Source organism: Paramisgurnus dabryanus, chromosome 11 (assembly GCF_030506205.2).
Source record: "Paramisgurnus dabryanus chromosome 11, PD_genome_1.1, whole genome shotgun sequence".
Classification (NCBI taxonomy): domain Eukaryota; kingdom Metazoa; phylum Chordata; class Actinopteri; order Cypriniformes; family Cobitidae; genus Paramisgurnus; species Paramisgurnus dabryanus.
Window position 1 is genome coordinate 1,186,486 of NC_133347.1, and position 22,300 is coordinate 1,208,785.

Consider the following 22,300-nt stretch of genomic DNA (forward strand, 5'->3'; position numbering starts at 1 on the left):
GTCTGTGGTGTGGATTGAAGTGAACCCACTTTATTTCCGCAGCCTACATCTTTCTGCTATTAATGCATTTCTTAAATTAATGTCTCAATTACACAGTAGGCTTATATAGGTTGTTATGATAGGCTATCTGTTGCTTAAAAGCAATAGGCTATATTGTATAAAGTGTATCAGTAAACGTGGCGTAACTTATAGTGCTGAGCTAGAGAGCTGGTAGGCTATATCAAACAACATCACTGTGATTAGATGTTTTCTTTCTATTTTTTTACCCCGCTGTCATATTTGTTGTGTGTTTATGTTATTGAGAGGAAAGCGCGCAGCACATATTTATAACGTGTTGTTATTCAAAATACGTTTTCCATTTGCTTGCAAAAAAGTTCTCGGGAATATTTTTCTCTTTAGAACCATAATGTATTGCAACATTCAACTTCTTTATAATAGTTTTTAAATGGTTATCAGGCTTTCTTATAATTTTACTGTTTTTTTTGTCTAACTATACAGAGTAGTATTTTTTTTTAATTTTTGATTGGGCGGGCCGGCTGTCAATCTGGGCGGGCCCAGGCCCGTCCAGGCCCGCCCATAGCTCCGCGCCTGCTTGCCAGTAAATAACATAAATGTAAATCTACGGTAAATTACCGGCAACCCAGCTGCAATAACATTGTAATTTCTACGGAATTTTTTTACAGTGTACCGACAGCGGACAATCCGCGTATCTTTAGCTCAGACTTCTACACACAAACGTAGGCTATATTTTTCACGTCCCCCACATGCCAATTACTTACATTAATTAATAGGTACCATATTTTCTTAATATTAAGAAAAGGTTAATGTTAAAAAGCACACCTCCTGAGTCTTTATCTTCTACACTTAAACATAAGGAATCGGACAGGGTTTGAAAACATGGAATCTTTATTTTTGCATTTTTATGGATATTTTTTATCATCAATATGATAGAAAACAGAATAAAAGTGCTAAGGGTTTAATTGGTATCGTTGAGAACTTAAAGTTTTCTGTGTGTGACGTTTTGACACGTATAGCAGTGTTTCGAGCAAAGAACTCACCGTAAAGACAAGAATGGTTGGGAGTTAATACTTCTTTAAAAGTATTGTTAGTAAACGAGTCAAGACAATCAAGAGTACATTCATTAGTAATGAAATACCTGTAAAACACAAGAACAAGAGATTTTTTTGTATTTCTTTTTTCCAAATCTGTTCACTCCACACGCCAGATCGGTAGGTGGCGGTAATCACTTGTTTATTGGTGTGCCAAACCGCCATAAAACACCAGAAGAAGAACTCACCGTGGTAGCCAAGCGTGCCGCACAAGCCCTGAAAAGTGAAGCCAAAACGTCTCGATCGCCCCCCAGTGACTGGTCCCAGTATAGGTCATAAACCCCGCCTCCCCATGTTATTCAATGGGACTTGAGACCAACTAAAAAAATTAATTACACTTTAATTATCTTTTTTCCGAAGCTGGTTTCTGTCATTTACTGTAGTTTTTATCACGCTGATGTAAATTCAAATGTTTGTTTTTAAAATAGGTTTGTGTTTAGTTAGTTATTTAATGATATAAAAACGATGGTGTCACGTCATGATTGACAGCTGTGATATCGTGTGATATGCGCATTCTACGAGAGCGAGGGCGGGGTTTTGACTTCGCGGCTTCCCTTCCTGCTCACTACTGCGCATGACTGGTCCCGAAATCGCTATTGCGCAGACTCAAGACCCAAGATGTCAGCGCCATATCGGGACACTGGCGGCTTCACTTTTCACCAATGGAAGAGAGCGAACAGGCGTCGTCCATCTTTTTTTACAGTCTATGGTGGTAGCAGTCAGATCGCGGATTCATATGCAGTTATTCATATGTAGCGTTCATGTGGAAGTGAAAGTCCGTGACAAGTAAGTTTTCTTCTATGTTGTTGTCGTCAATGCAGATTATTACAATGTACCGCAGCTGTGTTAACTTTGATGCTCCGAGATCTGTTTGAGTGAAATTTGAAAATGTTTTATGAGCAGATTAGTGCCGTTAGCATCGCGGCTAATATGTTTTATGTTTACTTGTTTATTCTTTCAAAAGTGCAACATTTCTGCTTAATTATTGCTTTATTAACAATACAGTATAATATTCAATTTATTATTGTTGTTTTGTAGTAGTTACTTCATTATGCAGTTTGTTGTTATCTTATGCTGATATTTATTGGTCATATATCAGTGCGTTGTGTAACTTAATGGTAAAGTTAGTTGTTTATCATTGATGTTTGTAATCTCTTATGTTTTTTACGTGTTATATTTAGACAATAATTATTTATTATTTCTGTTATCATGTTTCAGAATACTACCTCAAGTACACCACTATGTGAAAATGGTCACTCTTGTGCAATACATGACCAAATCTGATGACTCCCAACTCCCCGACCAAAGTACTGCAGCAGTCAATAACATATCCACAATAGTTAAATGGGGCACTTTCTATATGGTAATATGGAGAATAGCATTCTACACTCTAAACAGATTAAAAATGTTGTTTTGATGTTAGAAACAACACAAACAGTGTTAGATTTGGGACAACACACTAAATGCATTGTCCCAAAACAGACAAATCTCTGTTATTATTGGAACAACACATTTTGCGTTACTTTAAATACAAGTGTTGTCACTTTTATTTATTTTAACACAAAGTGACACATAATATGTTAAAACTGCACGTAATGTGTTAAAGCGCATAACACAAAAAAATGTGTAAAAAAATTAACACATGCTTTTACAGAGTGTAATATTAATTATTAAATAATTAACTGCTCAAGTAATTTTTACTTAAACCTAAACATCAGTATGTTATACCTACTGATTAGTTAATCATTTATCTTAGTAGTGACTACAGTGTTAACCATTTGTTCTGCACTTCGATTTATTTTGTTTGTGGACTTGTGTTTGTCATAGCAATATCAGGTACCACATGCAGCATGACTTGTTTAATCAGACTATTATTTTATTAACTAATTCAACTTTACAAACAATGCTTTTCAAAGTCAAAGTCATTTATATGTGCAACATCTGACAGCAGTGAATTTTCATCAGCCATTACTCCAGTTTTCATTGTCACAAGATCCCTCAAAATCATTGTAATATGCTGATTTGGGGAACATGAACTCTTCTTATTATTTTAAGCAAAATTATAAAGAACTATAATTTTTATAGTTTTGCAATACATATATATTACAGTATTGTTAAAGCATGCTTTTAAGATATTTAAAAGTATACATTGTAAAGTCGTTTTATAGAACATTTTGAAAGGAGTTTGTCTTAAATGCTTCTCTATTATAGCTGTCCTAGTTATCTGTATCAGATGTTTCTTTTGTCATGTTCATCAAAAAGCCAATACACTTACAATGAAATCTTTCTTTTCTTTCCTAGAGAGTTCAACCTTTCTGTCTTGAGATATTCACACCTTTCAGATTCCCAACTTTATGATATTGTTCAGAATTTGGTTGGAGAAAATTAGAAGATTGGGGCTGAAGCAGCTAAGTCTATACTTAAAGCAGCTGAGGGTTGTTGGACGGTGTATTTGTACGCGCTCACTTGGCTTAAGTTAAATGTCATTAAATCAATGTCCACTCACCATTTGAATGCTCAGAGTATTCATTTTATTTAATGTGTTGCATTGTTGTAACAGCATGGCCTTGTGATACGGTCAAAAAACTGTGTGTTCACCTTCCTCCAGCAACACCTGTCACCTGAAGGAAGGTTCCTACCTATATTCACTGAATCTAGAACAGTGACACCTAGTGGACACCTTAACAAGACAAATGGCTCTTACATACCGGCCCCTAATTGGGACATATACCAATTTTCAAAACATACAAAAGAGCCATAAAACAAATACAAACTGTGAGCACAATAAACATGCATAATGATTGTAAACAATCTCTTAGCCCATAGATTCATGCAAGAAACAAAGCTTTGCTATTGGCCTATCAATAACACTGGTCTTAGTTTGTAAACGCACAGAGCGCACCAGGCCTTTCTTATCAGGAAATGTTTCTAAAACTCTTCCAAGAGGCCAGGAGCCCCTAGGTGCCGTTGGATCCATAATGACCACAATGTCCCCAGGCTTGAGGTTATTCCTAGTTTGCTTCCATTTCTGCCTCTCTTGCAGCAAAGGTAGGTATTCTCTCACCCATCTCTTCCAAAATAGGTCTGAAATGTATTGAACCTGTTTCCACCTTCTTTTTATGTACAAATCATGCACATCGAATAATCCAGGAGATAAGGAATGTTTTCCTTTCAGCAACAATATATGATTGGGAGTCAGAGCTTCAAGATCCATTGGGTCATCAGACAACTTGATGATTGGTCTATCATTCAAGATGGCTTCAGTTTCACACAAAACTGTATGTAAACCATCATCATCAAGCGTCTGCTGTTGAAGAACTGAAGTGAGGATTTTTTTCAGCATCCGGATGACTCGCTCCCAAACTCCACCATAATGGGATCCAGCCGGAGGATTCCCTTCTGACATAAAGCTCCTTGAATCATAACTTGATTCAGTGATGAAAGTGCCTCCTTAAGCTCTCTCTCAGCCCCTATGAAATTTGTGCCATTATCTGACAGAAGACGTTCCACCTGCCCTCTTCTACTGATAAATCGGCGCAGAGCATTAATACAAGCATCTGTGTCAAGGGAATTGGCCATTTCAAGGTGGACTGCTCTGCTGGCTAAGCAGGTAAAGATGACACCATACCGTTTTACTGTGCTTCGTCCTCTCTTCACCTCTATTGGACCAAAATAGTCAACACCTGTATTAGTGAATGGCGGCTGGTCTGGCAGGATCCTCTCCTTAGGCAAGTCAGCCATTTTCTGCCCCATCAGTCTTGCATTATATTTTTTACAGAAGCAGCACTCTGCTATGATCTTTCTTACGGCTGTGGTAGCACCTGTAATCCAATATTTCCTCCTTAATGTAGACAACATATGGTTACGCCCACTATGGCCAAGCCGTTGATGTAAATCTCTCAATATCAGGGTAGCCACATGCTGATCTTTAGTGAGAAGTAGTGGATACTTTGTGTCTTCTGGCAATGAGCCTCGTGTCAACCTCCCTCCAACTCTCAGAAACCCATTATCCAACCATGGGTCCAGCTTATAGATGGTACTGTGTTTGCTTATTGTATTCTTTCCCGAAGACAAAGCAGCAATCTCCTCAGGAAATATTTGCTGTTGGCAGTAGCAGATTATAGCCAACTCTGCTTCCAAAAGATCCTCTGCCGACAAGATTTGTCCTCCTGTTGTACCTTTAGCCATCAGTTTTTCTTGTGCCAAGGCATTCTGCTTATTGACATCAATGGCATCAGACTCCCTCCTCATGCGAGTCCTCGTCAATAATATTCCTTTCAACCTTAGGAACCAGGCAACTGCCACTCGAAGTCTCCTCCAATCTGAAAAGTAAGCTATCAGCAGATTTGTACCCTCCAGGGCATCTTGGGTATTTACCACATTCACAAAGGTTTCTTTCTTGACCTCGATGTCATCAACAGCTACTGAAGTATGCACAATTTTTTCGGGCCAATCCTCTTCTGGTTTATACATGAACTTGGGGCCTTCTATCCATCTGTTGTCATTAATGAAATCTCCAGCCCTCCTTCCTCTGGATGCATCGTCAGCTGGATTCTCCTTTGTGCCAACAAATCGCCATTGTGCTGTCTTTGTGGCCTCCCTGATGATGGAGACTCTGTTTGCAACAAAAGTATGAAAACGCTTGTCTTCATTCATGACATACTTGAGCACAGATGTGCTGTCTGTCCAGAAAACAGATTCTTGCAGCTGGAGCCTCAGCTCCTTCCTTAACATCAGGTCTACACGGACAGCAAGCACAGCAGCAGTTAGCTCTAAACGGGGAACAGTGATGGCCTTTAAAGGTGTTACCCTAGCTTTTCCCAAAAGAAAGGCAACATGGATGTCACCGTTGTTATTCTTTATTCTGAGATAAGTGACTGCGCCATATCCTTGTTCACTTGCATCAGAGAAGTTATGAAGCTGAGCATACATGTAGGACCCAAAGCTTGTGGGCTTTATGCATCTCTCAACTTTGAATTCAGAGAGTGCATTTAGCTCCTTTAACCACCTCATCCAATCATGCAGAATGTCACGGGGCACAGTATCATCCCATCCAAACTTCCTCCTGCATAGCTCCTGTAACATAATCTTAGCAGGTAACACTACTGGTGCCAAAAATCCAAGTGGGTCGTATACTGAACTTGAAACTGACAACATCCCACGTCTTGTGTAGGACCTTTCCTGAACCTCCATTTTGAATTTAAATGAGTCCGTTTCTGCACACCACAGCAAACCAAGAGCTCTTTCAACAGGCAGGCTGTCTCTGTCCAGATCCAGCTTCTTCCACTCTTTGGCTCGGGACTCCTCTGGAAGAGTTTGAAGAACAGTGCGCTTGTTGCTACTCCATTTCGTCAAAGTGAAACCTCCTCGCTGACAAAGAGTAGAAAGATCTTTAACTAAACAAGTTGCTGCTTCTTCAGATGCCACACTCTTAAGGCAATCATCCACATAGAAGTTTTCTTTGAGAGTTTGTACAACCTCCTCTCGAAACTCAGACTGATGATCATCTGCTGTTTTTCTCAAAGCAAAAGCAGCACAACTTGGAGAAGAGACAGCACCAAAAAGATGGACAGTCATACGAAACACTGACACTTCTCTTGCAAAGTCTCCATTTTGCCACCACAAGAAGCGAAGAAAGTCACGATCTTCTTCTGCCACCTTAACCTGATGAAACATTGCTTGTATGTCACCCATGACTGCAACCACGTCTTGCCTAAACCTCAGTAGGACTCCAAGCAATGTACTTGTAAAATTGGGACCTTGTAAAAGGACTTGATTCAAGGATGTTCCTTTAAATGTTACACCACAATCAAAAACCACCCGCAGGTTCTTCTTCCTGGGATGACGTACACCGCGGTGAGGAATGTACCACACCTTGCCATTTTCACCTTTCAGCTGTTGAGTGGGAACTTGCTCTGCATATCCTTTGTTGAGCATCTCATTGACAAATGTTACATACTCCTGATAAAATTGCTCATCTCTCTGGAATCTCCTCTTCAACCCAAGTATACGTTGTTTTGCCACAGAAAAGTTGTTAGGAAGATGCATATTTTCCCATTTAAACGGCAACTTCAAGGTGTAATGATTATCCCTAAGCTTGGCAGAACTCTCTGCAATCTCCAAGAATCTAATATCCTCTCTTGATAATCCTTGCTCTTCTGTAACTTGCTCATTGAAATCATGGTTATATTGTTGAGACAACATCTCCTCCAACCTACACACAGAAATCCTGTTGACCACTGCAGAACAGTCTTCATCCTCAAAGTTGCTTGCATGCAAAGGACCATTAATGACCCAACCCAAAGCCGTTCTTATGGCATAAGGGCCATCTCCATGGCTGTTTATGACTTCCCAAGGCTCCAACATCTTGGGTGCGTTGTTTCCAATCAACAAGTCAACGTTGGCCGTTATGTGAGGAGCTTTAACCTTTGGCGAGTAAGGCCACTTTGACAACTCTTCCTTAGACACAATGTTGTCAGAACTTACCGGCATTTGTTTCTGTGTAAGCGTTTGTGGAAGCTGATAGAAGATGTTACCATCAATAGCAGAGACTTCTAAACCTGAGAGTACGTAGGCTGGTACAACCTTTTCCTGTCCCATAGTTTGTAGTAAAAGCTGAGTTTTTCTTCCAGGAAGATTAAGTCGCTGCATAAGGCTTTCAGTGCAAAAGGTTGCTGAACTGCCAGGATCTAGAAATGCATACGTCTGTATTATCTGATCTCCCTTACTGGATTTAACTTGAACTGGTAAGATAGAAAGTAGACAGTGATATTTTCCGGCCCCTGTATGGCCACATGTTTCAGTAGTTCCTAAGAATTGACATGCGTCTGATTCCTTGGAGATTATGTCTGCATTGGCTGTATTTCTGTCAATGTGAAGCACAGTGGGATGGGCTGATTACATATCTTACAAGTCAACCGCTTGCCACAGTTACGACTCATGTGCCCAGCACTTAAGCAACCAAAGCAAAGCTCTTTCTCCTTTAGAAAGTCCATTCTTTCCCTATGCTTCTTACTCTTAAATTGCATACAATTCTCCAACACATGATGTTTAGCACAGTACAAACATAATGAAATCACCTTGGGATTGTTTGTTGGCAATTCTGTTCTTATATTAGAGGCTTCTAGAGACTTCACAGGTGCAACATTAGTGGCAAAGATGTTTCCTTTAGCTTTGCCTTCTAGACTCAGTTTTGGTCGATTGACAGGTCTTGAGCTAACTGGCAAGTCCCTGATATCACCAAACAAGGGATCCATCAAGATGCTAACTTGTCTTTCAATAAATCCAACAAGATCTTTGAATGAAGCTCTACAATCAGTAGTTTCCAGAATGTTATGTGCAACAGTTCTCCACCGCTTTCTGAGCTTGTAAGGCAATTTAGATATAAGAGCTCTCATATTGCTTGGCATATCCAACTCCTGAAGATACTGCAATTCCTCAGCAACATTACAGCAGCCACGTAAAAATAGAGCATAAGACTGTAAAGCATTGACATCCTCACCCTTTATTATTGGCCAAGACAAGGCTCTTTCCAAGTAAGCAGTGGCGATCCTGTACTTATTCCCAAAATGTTCCTGTAATAGCTGTTTTGCCTTAGTGTAGCCAAAGTCAGGGTTCAAATGTAGACAACTACGTACAAGCTCCCTTGGCTGCCCCCTAGTGAACTGTTCCAAGTAGTATAAGCAATCACTATTGCTTGGCTTTTCCTCAACTCCCTTTTCAAACATCCTGATAAATGAAACATACTGAAGCGGATCTCCATCAAATAAAGGAATATCTCTTGATGGTAAAGATGCAGAACATTGCTGTTGAACAAGAGCTGCTGTTATTTCATTCTGCTTTTGCATTATAGTGACAATGTCACCATATTGACTTTCAATGTTTGGCCGAGAAATCCTATCCGATGTAAGAGGTCCATGAGGTTGAACTGATGTGTGTCCTAATGTGTATTGAGAATTTCGATCTGATGTAAGAGGTCCATGAGGTTGCACTGATGTATGTCCTGGTATATGCTGGGAACTCCAATCAGATGCAAAAGCTCCATGAGGTTGAACTGATGTATGTACAAATATTTGTTGGGAATTCTGCCTTCCTGAGTTTGTACATTCCTGCCAAGGCTGCTGCCGAATTTCCTGATATGACTCAGAAGATGCCAAAGGCGGATTCACTGCTAATGCTTGATATGCAGTTTTGCCATGGACATTAAGTTCAAACTCTTCTGCCATTGGATTTAAGATAGTTGTGGATGCCTTTCCTTGCTCCTTTTCCAGTTGAGAATTCACAATAAGAGAGACTTGTGAAACACTGCGATTGTCAGAAGCCTGTAAAACTGCAAGTTTGGCAGTGGACTCTGCTAGCATAGCTTTTAGCTCCAGTTGCTCCTCTTTCCTCTTAATCATCTGCTCTTGCTCCTCCAAGGCATGCCTTTCCTTTAATGTTGCCATACGAGCAAGCAGTGCAGCCTTATTTGCCTCAGCTATGACTCTGGCAGAAGAAACACTCTTGCATGTACTTGCTTTACTTGAATGTTTACTCCCAACATTTGAGATACTATCTTCTGGATTAACAGCATCAACCTTCATTACCTCATGCATAGTAACTTCATCATTTTCATTACATGATACCCACATTTTGACCTCAGAAATAAAATCATTGTTTACAATCATTTTGGCTTTAAACCATATGTCATGTTTTTCCTTTCTCACTTTCAGGTAACATACCCAACAAAGAATCATGAATACATCTTGCTTCATCACACAAATTTAAGAAGTCATCAAAAACACTTTGCACCCCCTTTATATGTCTTTGTTGCATCAGGCCTTGTACCTTTTTTCTTAAATTTGCAGCTTTAGTTAGTACAGATTTTCTATTACACTGCAACCTTTCAACCTTTTCAGCAAATGCTTTAGGAGTTAACTTTACAACACGTTTTTGTTTGTCCATTTGAACATCAACATCAATACAAACACTATCGTTCAATTGAAGCGCTTCCATTTGGCTATGCACAGCTTCAGCTGTCTCCATAATCCACAGAATGTTCAAAACACGATGTAAACAATTAACAACAATAGTTCGTAAAGTTAATTATTTTCTTTGATAACCAATGCATTGGATTTTTGTCTCACAATGTGTGCACACATAGTTAAATGGCCATTCAACAATAAGTGGCGCTACTAGACATACCTTTTCACGTTGGGCGCCATTATGGAACAAAAGGATCTCTGCCGGTGTTTGTAAAACAGCCCTGATGTATTTCCTTGTGCAGATGATGGTCCTTATCCCAGTAGAAAAGACGTGCATGTATACTCCACAGCTTTGCGTTGTCCTCATATCATAGTTGCAGCATTTCAGATGTAAATCCACTTATGATTACTCCAAATAACGTAGGCAAAACAAAGTTTTTTGACTAAATGAAGCAGCTAAGTCTATACTTAAAGCAGCTGAGGGTTGCTGGACGGTGTATTTGTACGCGCTCACTTGGCTTAAGTTAAATGTCATTAAATCAATGTCCACTCACCATTTGAATGCTCAGAGTATTCATTTTATTTAATGTGTTGCATTGTTGTAACAGCATGGCCTTGTGATACGGTCAAAAAACTGTGTGTTCACCTTCCTCCAGCAACACCTGTCACCTGAAGGAAGGTTCCTACCTATATTCACTGAATCTAGAACAGTGACACCTAGTGGACACCTTAACAAGACAAATGGCTCTTACAGGGGGAAATGCTGTTCGGTCCAGGCTTGCAGCTATAAATATTTGAGTGCCGCGAAGGAGACTTGGACTGTATGGTTAGAGTAAATACTTTTTACCTACTTAGGTCCCAAGCTTTGGAATGTTTTGCCCAACAATGTTCAATTTATGTCTAAACTAAAGACATATCTCTTTAACAAAGGATTCACATAATTCGCCTATTAAATATACGTATGCCGCAAGAGTTAGCTTGTCTGGAACAGAGCACACTTTCACCCATTATACTGTATGACACTTGCATTATATGTTATGACTTATGCTAATAGGATTTTGTTTCTCTTTCCCTGTCTCGTCCTAGAACCCAAGGAGACTGAGACTGACAGACCCAGTTCCTGCTGCCATGAAGCTCATCACACCATGATCTACTGGCCTCCCATCATTGTGATGCCCTGCCAATGTCTGACCAGTGACCACCCGCTGCTTCCCTTTATTTCTAAATTGTTTAATTCTTAATAAATCGTATAGTATAGTTTTTTATTGGATTGCGTAATTCTGCTTAGTGACAACCAACCACTTACTTTAACTTTTAATTTAAATGATTTAAACCTTTAACAATAATTCCCATACATTTTAAGAATATAGAAGGCCTATTCAATATATGGTATATATTTTCTAGGATCAGCTAGGTCTGGGTCTCTCTCAAGGGTTTTCTTTCTCCCAGTGACTTTTTCCCCTATAAGGGTTTTTTCCTAGGAGTTTTTTAAACCCCTTGGGGTCGGCTGACATTAGCTTAACTTAAAGAGTTACATTACATTATTACTCCGCTCACTAGTACGGTTTAATCTGAGCCGCTGTACTTTGTTGTCCTATAATTTTTCTCTTGTTTTTATTAAACAAGTAACCCAACTGGAGCTGCACGTAGAGCGTTGGCCCAAAGACTGCACCGAAGAACCTACCGTGTTGCAGGTCCCAACTCATTGTGGCACAGTGATGGAAACTACTTAATCTTAACATGTTTACAAATTTGAATGTTTTCTTAAGTCCCTGTAAAGTCAATTTTAAAAAATTGTTTCTGAACACATTATAAATGTTTAAAAAATGTATTGCAGAAATACACAACAAAGACTATAAACTACGTAGCTCTGAATTGCAGAGTAAAGATTGTGTATTTCTGAGTTCAGGATATTTTAGATGGTCCTAAAATGGTTGCTCGATAATGCACTTGAGCCACCCAGCGTGGCACCGCCCCTAACACAATTGTGACCATCCATTCAGGTTGAAGTGGTATTTGAAAGTTGAGAAACAGTAAGTGGGTGTTGTTTCAGCTTTGACGGCGTACATACCACCACCGTTTGAGAGCACAAAATACTGCCTATTTTTCCAAGATTTTGATAACTTAGTTTAATTACTTGGTGTTTTGCATGCAAATTTGGTTGGTTGGTTGATAACACATTTTTCCAAATACATACTTTCAGATATCTCAGTGCAAGTTATTTTCAGTTAAGACAGCTGAAACATTCATTTTAGTTTTGCCTTAAGCCTTATCTGTGAAACCGGGCATTGGTGTTCTACATGCTAATGTTTGATTGTTTGGTTTTTAAATCTTATGTCACACCCTTCTTGATGTTCTAAATGTGAATATATGTATGCTTAGGCAAGGCAAGGCAAGGCAAGGCAAGTTTATTTGTATAGCACATTTCATACACAGAGGTCATTCAAAGTGCTTTACACAGAAATGAGAAAACAATATATAAAAAAGAAAAAGAAAATGTAAAAATAAGATTTACACGATAAGATCACAATAAAGACAAAGATACATGAGAATTTAAAATAACAATTAAAGAAAATAAATGTGATTTTAATAAAACAGTTTAAAATGTTAAAAAGAATAAAACAGGAGTAAAAGTGACTTGAGTTAAAGGTGCAGTCAGTGTGAAGCAGCACAGTGCTCATTCAGTAAATGCAGAGTTAAACAGATGTGTTTTTAATCTAGATTTAAAAGTGTTTACTGTTGAAGCACATCTGATCTCTTCTGGAAGTTGATTCCAGCTAGAGGTGGCATAAAAGCTAAATGCTGACGCATCTTGTTTTGAGTGAACCCTTGGTATTTCTAACTGACCTGATCCTAATGATCTGAGTAATCTGCTAGGTTTATATTCAGTTAGCATATCTGTCATGTATTTGGGTCCTAAGCCATGAAGTGATTTATAAACGAGTAACAATACTTTAAAGTCTATTCTAAATGTAACAGGAAGCCAGTGTAAGGACCTGAGGACTGGAGTGATGTGCTCAGATTTTTTGGTTCTGGTCAGAATTCTGGCAGCAGCGTTCTGTATGAGCTGCAGCTGTCTAATGGTCTTTTTGGGGATCCCAGTAAGGAGTCCATTGCAGTAATCCACCCTGCTGGTGATGAAAGCATGAACAAGTTTCTCTAAGTCCTGTCTTGAGACAAAACATCTAATTCTGGCAATATTTCTGAGATGGTAGTAAGCTGATTTGCTTATCGCTTTCACGTGACTACTGAAATTTAGGTCAGACTCTAAAATTACACCAAGATTTCTGACTTTATTTTGTGTCTTTAGACCCCTAGAGTCAAGGTATGTGTTAACCTTGAGAGTTTCATCTTTATTTCCAAATACAATGACTTCGGTTTTGTCTTTGTTTAACTGGAGGAAGTTTTGACGCATCCAACAGTTAATTTCATCAATGCATTTACATAGAGAGTCAATGGGGCTGTAGTCATTGGGTGACAGGGCTAAGTATATCTGGGTGTCATCTGCATAGCTGTGGTAAGCAATTTGGTTCTTTTTCATTATTTGACCAAGTGGGAGCATATACAAATTAAACAGAAGCGGTGCAAGAATTGAACCCTGTGGGACTCCACATGTCATGGATGTCCACTCAGATTTATGGTTACCTATGTTCACATAGTAACCTCTTCCTTGTAGGTATGTTTTAAACCATTTGAGAACCATCCCAGAGAGCCCTACCCAGTTTTCCAGTCTATGTAAGAGTATGGTGTGATCTACTGTGTCAAAGGCAGCACTAAGATCTAGTAGCACCAGCACTGATATTTTACCTGAATCAGAGTTTAAGCGAATATCATTTATTATCTTTATGAGCACTGTCTCTGTGCTGTGATGCTGACGGAAACCAGATTGAAAATTGTCCAGATAGCCATTTGAGTTTAAGAATTTGTTCAGCTGATTGAAAACAACCTTTTCAATGATCTTGCTTATAAACGGAAGATTTGAGATAGGTCTGTAGTTGCTAAGAATGGTTTTGTCTAGGTTACTCTTTTTTAGGAGAGGCTTTACAACTGCTGTTTTTAATGACTCTGGAAAAGTGCCTGTGATCAGAGAGGTGTTTACTATTTTTAAGAGGTCAGTTTCTAAGCAGTTAAGCACCTTTTTGAGAAAAACTGTGGGGAGAGTGTCAAGGCTGCAAGTTGATGCTTTAAGAAGTTGTACTGTTTCTTCCAAGGTTTTTATATCAATTATGTCAAATTCTGAGAGAATGGCTAATTTCTGAGGTTGTTGCAATGATATCTGACTGACCACAGTACAATTTGAGGTCGTATTGATTGCCATTCTGATATTACTGATCTTCTCAGAGAAAAACTTAGCAAACTCATTGCATTTGTTGTCAGAGAGCATTTCACTAGGAACTTGATTTGGGGGGTTTGTTAGTCTCTCTACAGTAGCAAAAAGAGTGCGAGTGTGGTTTATGTTGTTATTTATAATATTGGAGAAGAAGGTCTGTCTAGCTGTGCCTAGTTCTACATTGAAAGCACGAAGACTGTCCTTATAGATGCTATAATGTACTTCAAGTTTTGTTTTCCGCCACATACGTTCAGCTTTTCTGCATGTTCTTTTCATGTGCTGTACTGCTGTTGTGTTTCTCCAGGGTGCTTTACGTCTGCCAGTGATCATCCTGACCTTTACTGGAGCTATATCATCAATAGCATCTTTAACTTTTATGTTAAAGTTTTCAAGGAGAACATCAACAGAGTCTGCGGATATGTTTGGCAACATTGACATAGCATTCATAAATACCTCACTGGTGTTCTCATTTATGAACCTTTTTTTGATATAGACAGATCTAGCATCAGTGGCAGGACAGATCAATAAATCAAAGTAAACACAGAAATGGTCAGATAGCGCTTCATCCTTGATTACAGTGGATGAAATGTTTAGACCCTTGCTAATGAGCAGATCAAGAGTGTGTCCCCGATTGTGTGTAGGACCTTGCACGTGCTGGGTCAGATCAAAAGTGTTTAAAACATTTAACAGTTCAATCGCAGTATTGTTTTCTGATTTGTCTATATGAATATTGAAATCTCCAGCAATAACAAAATAATCAAATTCAGAGGAAATTGTTGACAAAAGTTCTGTGAATTCATCAACAAATGCTGAGGTGTATTTGGGAGGTCTATATATAATTGTAAACAGAATGCGTGGTGTACCTTTTAGAGCAATACACAAATATTCAAAAGACTGGTAATCACCAAGTAACACTTGCTTGCATTGAAAGGCATCTTTCACGTATAATAGGCAGTAGATTAGATAGAATTGCTGTGCGGCTGGAGACGGCCTTCATCTTTCTATCACATGTCAGGACAGAGATAGGGAAAGCTAAAGGGACATCGGGCGCCCGCTTGTTCTTAAAATATTTATGATTGTTACTGCTGACGTAGCGGGAACCCAACACACATCAGTTACCAGTGCTGTTTGCAGATGAGGGCTGGTGTGATCCCTGACGTTGAGGCATAGGTCGGAGTGTTCTCTGAGATGGAGGGGGAGGGCGGGCTGGGCCCGAAGGCTTTTGTGGTTGAGGAGCCCGCCGTTTCTTGGTTGATATTTGGGGACTCGCAGCAATAGAGTGGGAGAGCTTTGTTCCAGCAGATACCAGTTTCTCCATTTTCTCTGAAAAGCCTAGAAGTGGTGATGTTGGAGAGAGGGAGAGAGAGTGTGACGACATCAGCTGTGATTCTGGTGTTCCTGAAGGCTGGGAGGGAGTGTTATCATTCCTCTGGTCATTATCAACAGAAACGTCCTTGGGTGTTGATTCACAATCCAGCTGTAGCGAGGTCTGTGGGCAGGGCTCAGCCTGAGCTGTGTCTGTGAACAGTAGTTGTGACTGCAGAGTTTTATCCTTGTCATCTGAATGTCCATCCAGGTGCTGGTGTAAAATCCCGTGGTCATTTCCGCTGTTCAGTAGTGGACTGGCACACTCAGCTGATGGATGATGCATGGAGAAAAAGATATTGTCTTTAAGCAACCTAGCACCTAGTTTGTTTGGGTGGATACCATCTGTGTTAAAAAGTTGCCTTTGACTCCAGAAGATATTGAAGTTGTCAATGTAATTCAGTCCTCTCATGGTGCAGGTTTTTTGCAGCCATGAATTTAAGCTTAGTAGACGAGAAAACATATTTGTTCCTCGGGCTGGAAGAGGTCCACTGATGAAAAATTGAACTTTCAGTCTTGTAAGTGTTTCAAAAAGTTAATTGAAATCCCCCTTAAGGAGCTCAGACTGCTCTTTTCGAATATCATTCTTTCCCACATGTATGACAATCCGACTGACAGACTTATGTTTCATCAGAATGTTGCAAAGTTCCTTGTTAACATCAGAAACCGTTGCCCGAGGAAAACAGTATGTACGGGTAGCCTTGCTTTCAAAGTTTCTGATAATATTGTCACCCACTATCAGCGTGTTTGGCTCGGCTGCTGTCTGAGCGGAGCGCCGCTGCCTATATGATGTTGAGCGTCTGTTAGCTCTGTAAGCTACTGGCTGACGTGATCTGTGTCCATTAACATTTGGGGATTCTTCACCCAAACTCATTAGTGCTTCAAATCTATTTTCAAGCCGTACAGGGGGTGGTAGAATACCAATATTGGCTACTCGAGTTGTACCCATATCTGGGGTAGATGATGCTAATGCAGCAATTTGTGACACTCGTGACAGTCTAATGTCTTGAGCACTTTTGGGTCTCGCACCCTGTTTATGCCATCGGTTTGTGTCCTCAATTACTTTAGGTTTCTCTGAGCTCTCTATGACCTGTTTAAAAGCATTAGGTTCACAGGACTCACCAGCTTTATGTTGAGAAGGACCACGATGAAGCTTCGCTGTATGTTCTGGCAGGGTCGGCAGCGCCACAAGTAACTTTGTTTCGAGAACTGCAATCTTTTGTAAAAGTCTGTGGCAATTTGAGCAGCAGGTGGATTTAGATCCAGAAGAAGGCATTCTTTCTTCTTTTCTTCTGTTTGAGTGTGGGCAGCTGTGTTGTCCTGTTTTAGGATTGTTAGCTGCCGGCAATAGCAGACTGGTAGACCGCTTTGACAAATTCCACAAGTTGTTGAATGTTCCAAATATCAATATAGTTCCAGGAATTTGTAGTTTTAGTGTGAGTGCCCAATTGTTTAGTTTGAGCACTGTGCTGAACTGCTGGTAGTTGAATCAAAAGATAAAAGCGAAAAAGCAAAAGCGCAAAGCACAGAGCGCAAGTAAAAGCGTCCGAACAGTATCGAAGCAGTAGCGAAGCAGTAGCGAAGCAGGAAGAACGGATAGTTTTCAGCTTATGTGTGCTGCAGTGCATCATTTTAAATCGGCAGTTACAAACTAACTAAACTAAGTTCAGATGACAATAAAGAAAGTGTACAAAACCGTCTGTATTCATTTTCAAGACATTTAATTTTCCCAAAGAAAAACAGTTTTTCTACTGATGAACATGTATACGTTATAAATTTATATATAAATATTTTAACATTTAAACACAATCATAGTACTACCATGTAGTGGCTTATTTTTTATTAATTTAATATATACCTGCACCCTTTACAACATTATGCAGTTGTTGTACAGACGGTATTGGTCAAACTGAAAGAGTGCTTATAGTACAAACAATAGGACTACCAGATGTAACATCTGGCTGGACGTCCACTGGAGGTCTCTTCAGTCTGGGTCGTTAACGGTTTCATGCTGTGACCCTAGAATGAGTTTTGTCACCAGGTCTGCTCGGACGCTTTCATCAGAAGATCCTAATCTCCTGATAACACACATTTCCAGACCTATTGAATCTCTCTCTGGCTGTTTTATTGTTCCAATCTAAGCAAATTAACACCTCAGAGCAAACTTCAAACCGTGAGCAGAGACGAAGCAGCCATGACACAAAAATGTGTCTGTCTCACAGCTAAGACCAAAATAAATTGGTTTAAATTGTATATATTATATATCCTTGTATTGCATGTTTGTATCTGTAATGAACCACTTTTTTTGTAACACTATAGGGATGCTTTGTTCATCTTAGCATGTCTCATAATTCACATTCATGAGATTACTATTTGATGTGTGTTTCAAACCATACCTTGTTTACACTCTTAATAATCCCCTTTTCCTTTCCTGATCAATGATGTGCATCATCTTACCATAACTGATATCAAACTTGTTAAATATTAATCAAAATTATTATTTAACAAAATCTTTAGCATAGTCCATCTATGCAAATGAGTCTGGTAAAACAAAGACAAAGTTTTCCTACTCTATCAACAACCTTTTGGATTGGTCATCTGAACTTCAAGGGGTTGGTTTAAACTCAGGTTAAGAGGCCTGCACCCCAATTCATCAACGCTCACAGCACACGCACAGCAGGCCACACGGCTGCTCAACAGCGAGGCCACGGCGCCCAGCCGGGCTTGCTGTGAGACCTGTCCCTCTCTCGGATAGTTTTCACGGGCACCCTGACACTTGGACAAACTTTAACAAATTGGACAAATTAATCGCCACAGATTAACCAGACCGACGGATTAATCCAAAAAGGAACAACTCCTACGGACACCTCAGGACTCCGTCACGTGACCACAAACTCAGGAACTCTCTTCCTCGCATACGCGCACATACAGCTGGACGTACACGCCTCACCAAAGCCAACTTTGAATTGAATTGAACACTTTTTACATGCGTTTTAACTCAGATAACTCCAGGGAATGTGCTGCAGTGCTAGAGAATGTACTGTGTAACGTTGACCTGGATAGAATTGTAATTGAACCATCCACTGTTACTAAGGTTTTTAAAAATTTACAAACAAAAAAAGCAACAGGTCCTGACAACCTGTCTGCCTTTCTTTTAAAAACTTTTGCAGAAGAATTATCTCCAGTCTGGCATAAACTATTTCAGCTTTCCATAGACACATGTGCAGTACCAGAACTCTGGAAAAAATCTACCATTATTCCAGTACCAAAAAAGGCATGCCCACAAGAGAATAATGACTATCGGCCAGTGGCCATTACTTCTAATGTTTTTAAATCTTTTGAGAAGCTTATGATTGAGAAACTGCACACAAATGTGGTAGAAACTCTAGATAAATACCAGTTTGCTTACAAAGAAAAACGTAGCTCAAGTGATGCCATATCAACTATTATGCACTTAACTTTAAAGCATTTAGAAAGTCCTGCTGCATATGCTAGACTGCTTTTTGTTGATTTTAGTTCTGCTTTTAATTCAATTCAGCCAGATATCATCCTTAGGAAACTAGTTCAGTTAAATGTAAATCCTTTTTTAATTAGGTGGTATCACTCTTTTCTGTCAAATAGGCCACAGCAGGTGAAGTTCAACTCTTCTCTGTCTGATCTAACAGTGTGCAGCACTGGCGCCCCCCAGGGGTGCGTCAGTTCACCTCTTTTGTTCACACTGTACACAAATGACTGCATCAGTTCCGAACCAAATCAACATATAGTAAAATTTTCAGATGATACTGTTATTCTTAGTTTGCTTACCACTGAAAGTAAAATGAACACTCACCAAGATGCTGTGGACAAGTTTGTCAAGTGGTGTGATTTACACCACCTACAGATTAACACAGGCAAAACTGTGGAAATGCTGGTTGACCCCAAATCAGTTGGAGATCAGAGACCAGTGGCCATTCATGGACATGATATCAGGCAGGTGACATCTTTTAAATACCTAGGAGTGTTTATTGACAATGACTTGAGTTGGCGTACACATGTTACATATATTTGTGCTAGAATCCATCAGCGCCTACATTTTCTGCGCAGACTTAGGTTGTTTGGAGTCAGTGAAAATATTATGTTAATTTTTTATAGAGCAACTATTGAATCCATTCTTCGGTATGGTATTACAAGCTGGTTTGGAAATCTGACAGTTAAATCAAAAACTCAGATTTTTAATTTGGTCAAGACAGCAGGCAAGATCATGGGTACCCCTGCACCTCTAAATCCGGGTGAACTTTTTGATCAGACTATAATTAGGCAGGCTAAGATCATTATATCAGATAACTCACATGTACTTTCTTCAGAGTTTGAACTTTTGAACTCAGGAAAGAGGTATAGGGTTCCCCTGTGTAAATACAACAGGTTTAAGTGCTCACTGGTTCCTCTGTCTATTAATCTTATAAATCAGCAGCAATGTAGGTGAGACTACCTATACTTTCCAATTATTTTAATCACATTGATATCTGTGACTGTATGCTATTTAGGATCATAATAATATTACTTGGATACTTGTGATTGAATGTTACTTATGATCATGACACGATATTATTTTTGCACTAATTGTTTTTTAAGGTACAGTGGATTGCAAATTTGCACAGCTACTTGTGTAGCCTAAATGTTTTAAGTACTTGTGTTGTATCTTTTTTATCTGTTTTCATCTTTTTACATGTGCTGTGTCTTTGTCTTAATTTTTGTCCTGTAGCAATTCCCTTATTTCCAAACCAAATTTCTCCCTAGGGAGACAAATAAAGAGACTTTGACTTTTTGACTTTTGACTTTGACAAACGCAAGTATCGCTTGTTCATTCGCTGTAAAAAGTTATTGCCCCTTTTAATTAAGGTGATTCTTAGAGTTCTGATGATTTGTGCAGAAGTTAAGTCTATAGTGATATTGCCCTTCTTTTACTCTCTCTCTCTCTTAATTTTCCATTCTTTCTCTTTCATATATGTTGCTTGTTTGTTGTTTGTATGTATAGTTAGTCTTGTGTGTTTTTGTAGTGTAACGTAGTTTAATAAACCGGTTTTGCATTTCACAATTGAATTCTTTCTGTGTTCAATGCTCATGAAATAAATGTCACTTAATCTGCCGTTAAGATCTTAAAGCTACATGCTTAAAAATACTTTATAGCAGTAAGAATGTTATTTTCTAAAGGCCATGAAATTAACATTTCTTAGACGTTAATATACGATTATGGATATATGTCTTCGGTGGACGAACATATTAATTAATTGTTATTATTAATTCTGCTACGCCAGGTAAACCTGATAAACTTGTATAATTAATTACAGTTAGTTATACATAATATTCCCTTTTGAGCTAAAATCTAAGATTCCCTTGGGAATCCCCGTAGTATTACAGTCGGAGGTTTATAGTGTTTCAAATAACCTTATTCCCCTCCTCCCACTGAATCGCTACATATTAATGGTAGAGAACGCGCGGGCAGATTTAAACATTATTTTCTGAGCAAACCAGTTACAAGTCAAATGTGTTTTGCTTTGTGTGAATGAAAAAGAACTATCAGCTATAACTGATTTCGTTCTTTATTTGTATGAATGAAAATGTATTTTCCTGTATCATTTTCAGGACGTAACAGACTCGCGCCCCTGTTATGTATAGTTTACTGCAGTCTTTAAGGTAACCGTATTAAAACCCCTTTGATACGCTGAATTACCGTCTGATTCCGCCTAATAAAGAGTAGAATTCCTTTATTTAGAGCGAAGCGGTGGTCGAGTGAGTACTCCCATCTGATAAGGCCTTTTTGTTAAATCTCCAGGAAATGATTTACAATTAGAGAAGCTGTCTATTGTATTTTTCCATTTTATTCACGTACGTGGATTTTTAAAATTGTAAGCCCCGAGGGTAAGACTTTTCAATTTTAAAGGAGATGAAAACTTGATCAAGTATTTATTTACAACGTATGATAAAACACGTTGGACTCTTGTTTATTGTGTGTCCCGGTAAGCCAAAAGAGGCACCGGCCGAACACGAGCGAATTACATCCGTCGTCTTAGCAACGCAGCGGCCGCTGATGTAATTGTTGAATAGAAGCGAATCTTTGTCAGTTTAAAGCGTACTACCTAGTTCTAACACTAGATGTCAGTCTTGAGTGTCTAACACTTCTCCTTCTCCTTTACTTTACGCCTGACTTCCGCTTTCTTTGTTTGTTGGGCGAAATATCGCCATCTGGTGGGGAAAGTTCGTTTGGCCCTCTCATAAACTCTTTTGGGAAATGTATGACAGGAGTCAAACTTGGATTTTTGACCTTACTTCAATAACTAGGTTATTCTACTACTTTGTAGTTTTATCTCCTACGTATTGAATGTTATGGTCTTAAATTTATAAATAATAATTAATATTGCTGTGGCTTTATTAATTTATTATTTCTTTATTTAATTTTTATTTTATTTTGATTTATTTTATTTTATTTCATTTTTGCTGTTCTCTCTCGCTCCTTACTTTCCTGTTCTCTTTTCTATTGTAGAGATTGTATTTTA

The 22,300-nt window shown here is 38.9% G+C and overlaps 1 long non-coding RNA gene across 1 annotated transcript; it reads left to right on the forward strand.

Moving 5' to 3' along the window:
* The first annotated feature begins 1,818 nt into the window (after window positions 1-1,818).
* Window positions 1,819-3,508, forward strand: LOC135729949 (uncharacterized). The gene is made up of 3 exons (XR_010525816.2): window positions 1,819-1,895; window positions 2,328-2,472; window positions 3,411-3,508. It is a non-coding gene; the product is annotated as an uncharacterized lncRNA (long non-coding RNA).
* The last annotated feature ends 18,792 nt before the right edge of the window (window positions 3,509-22,300 follow it).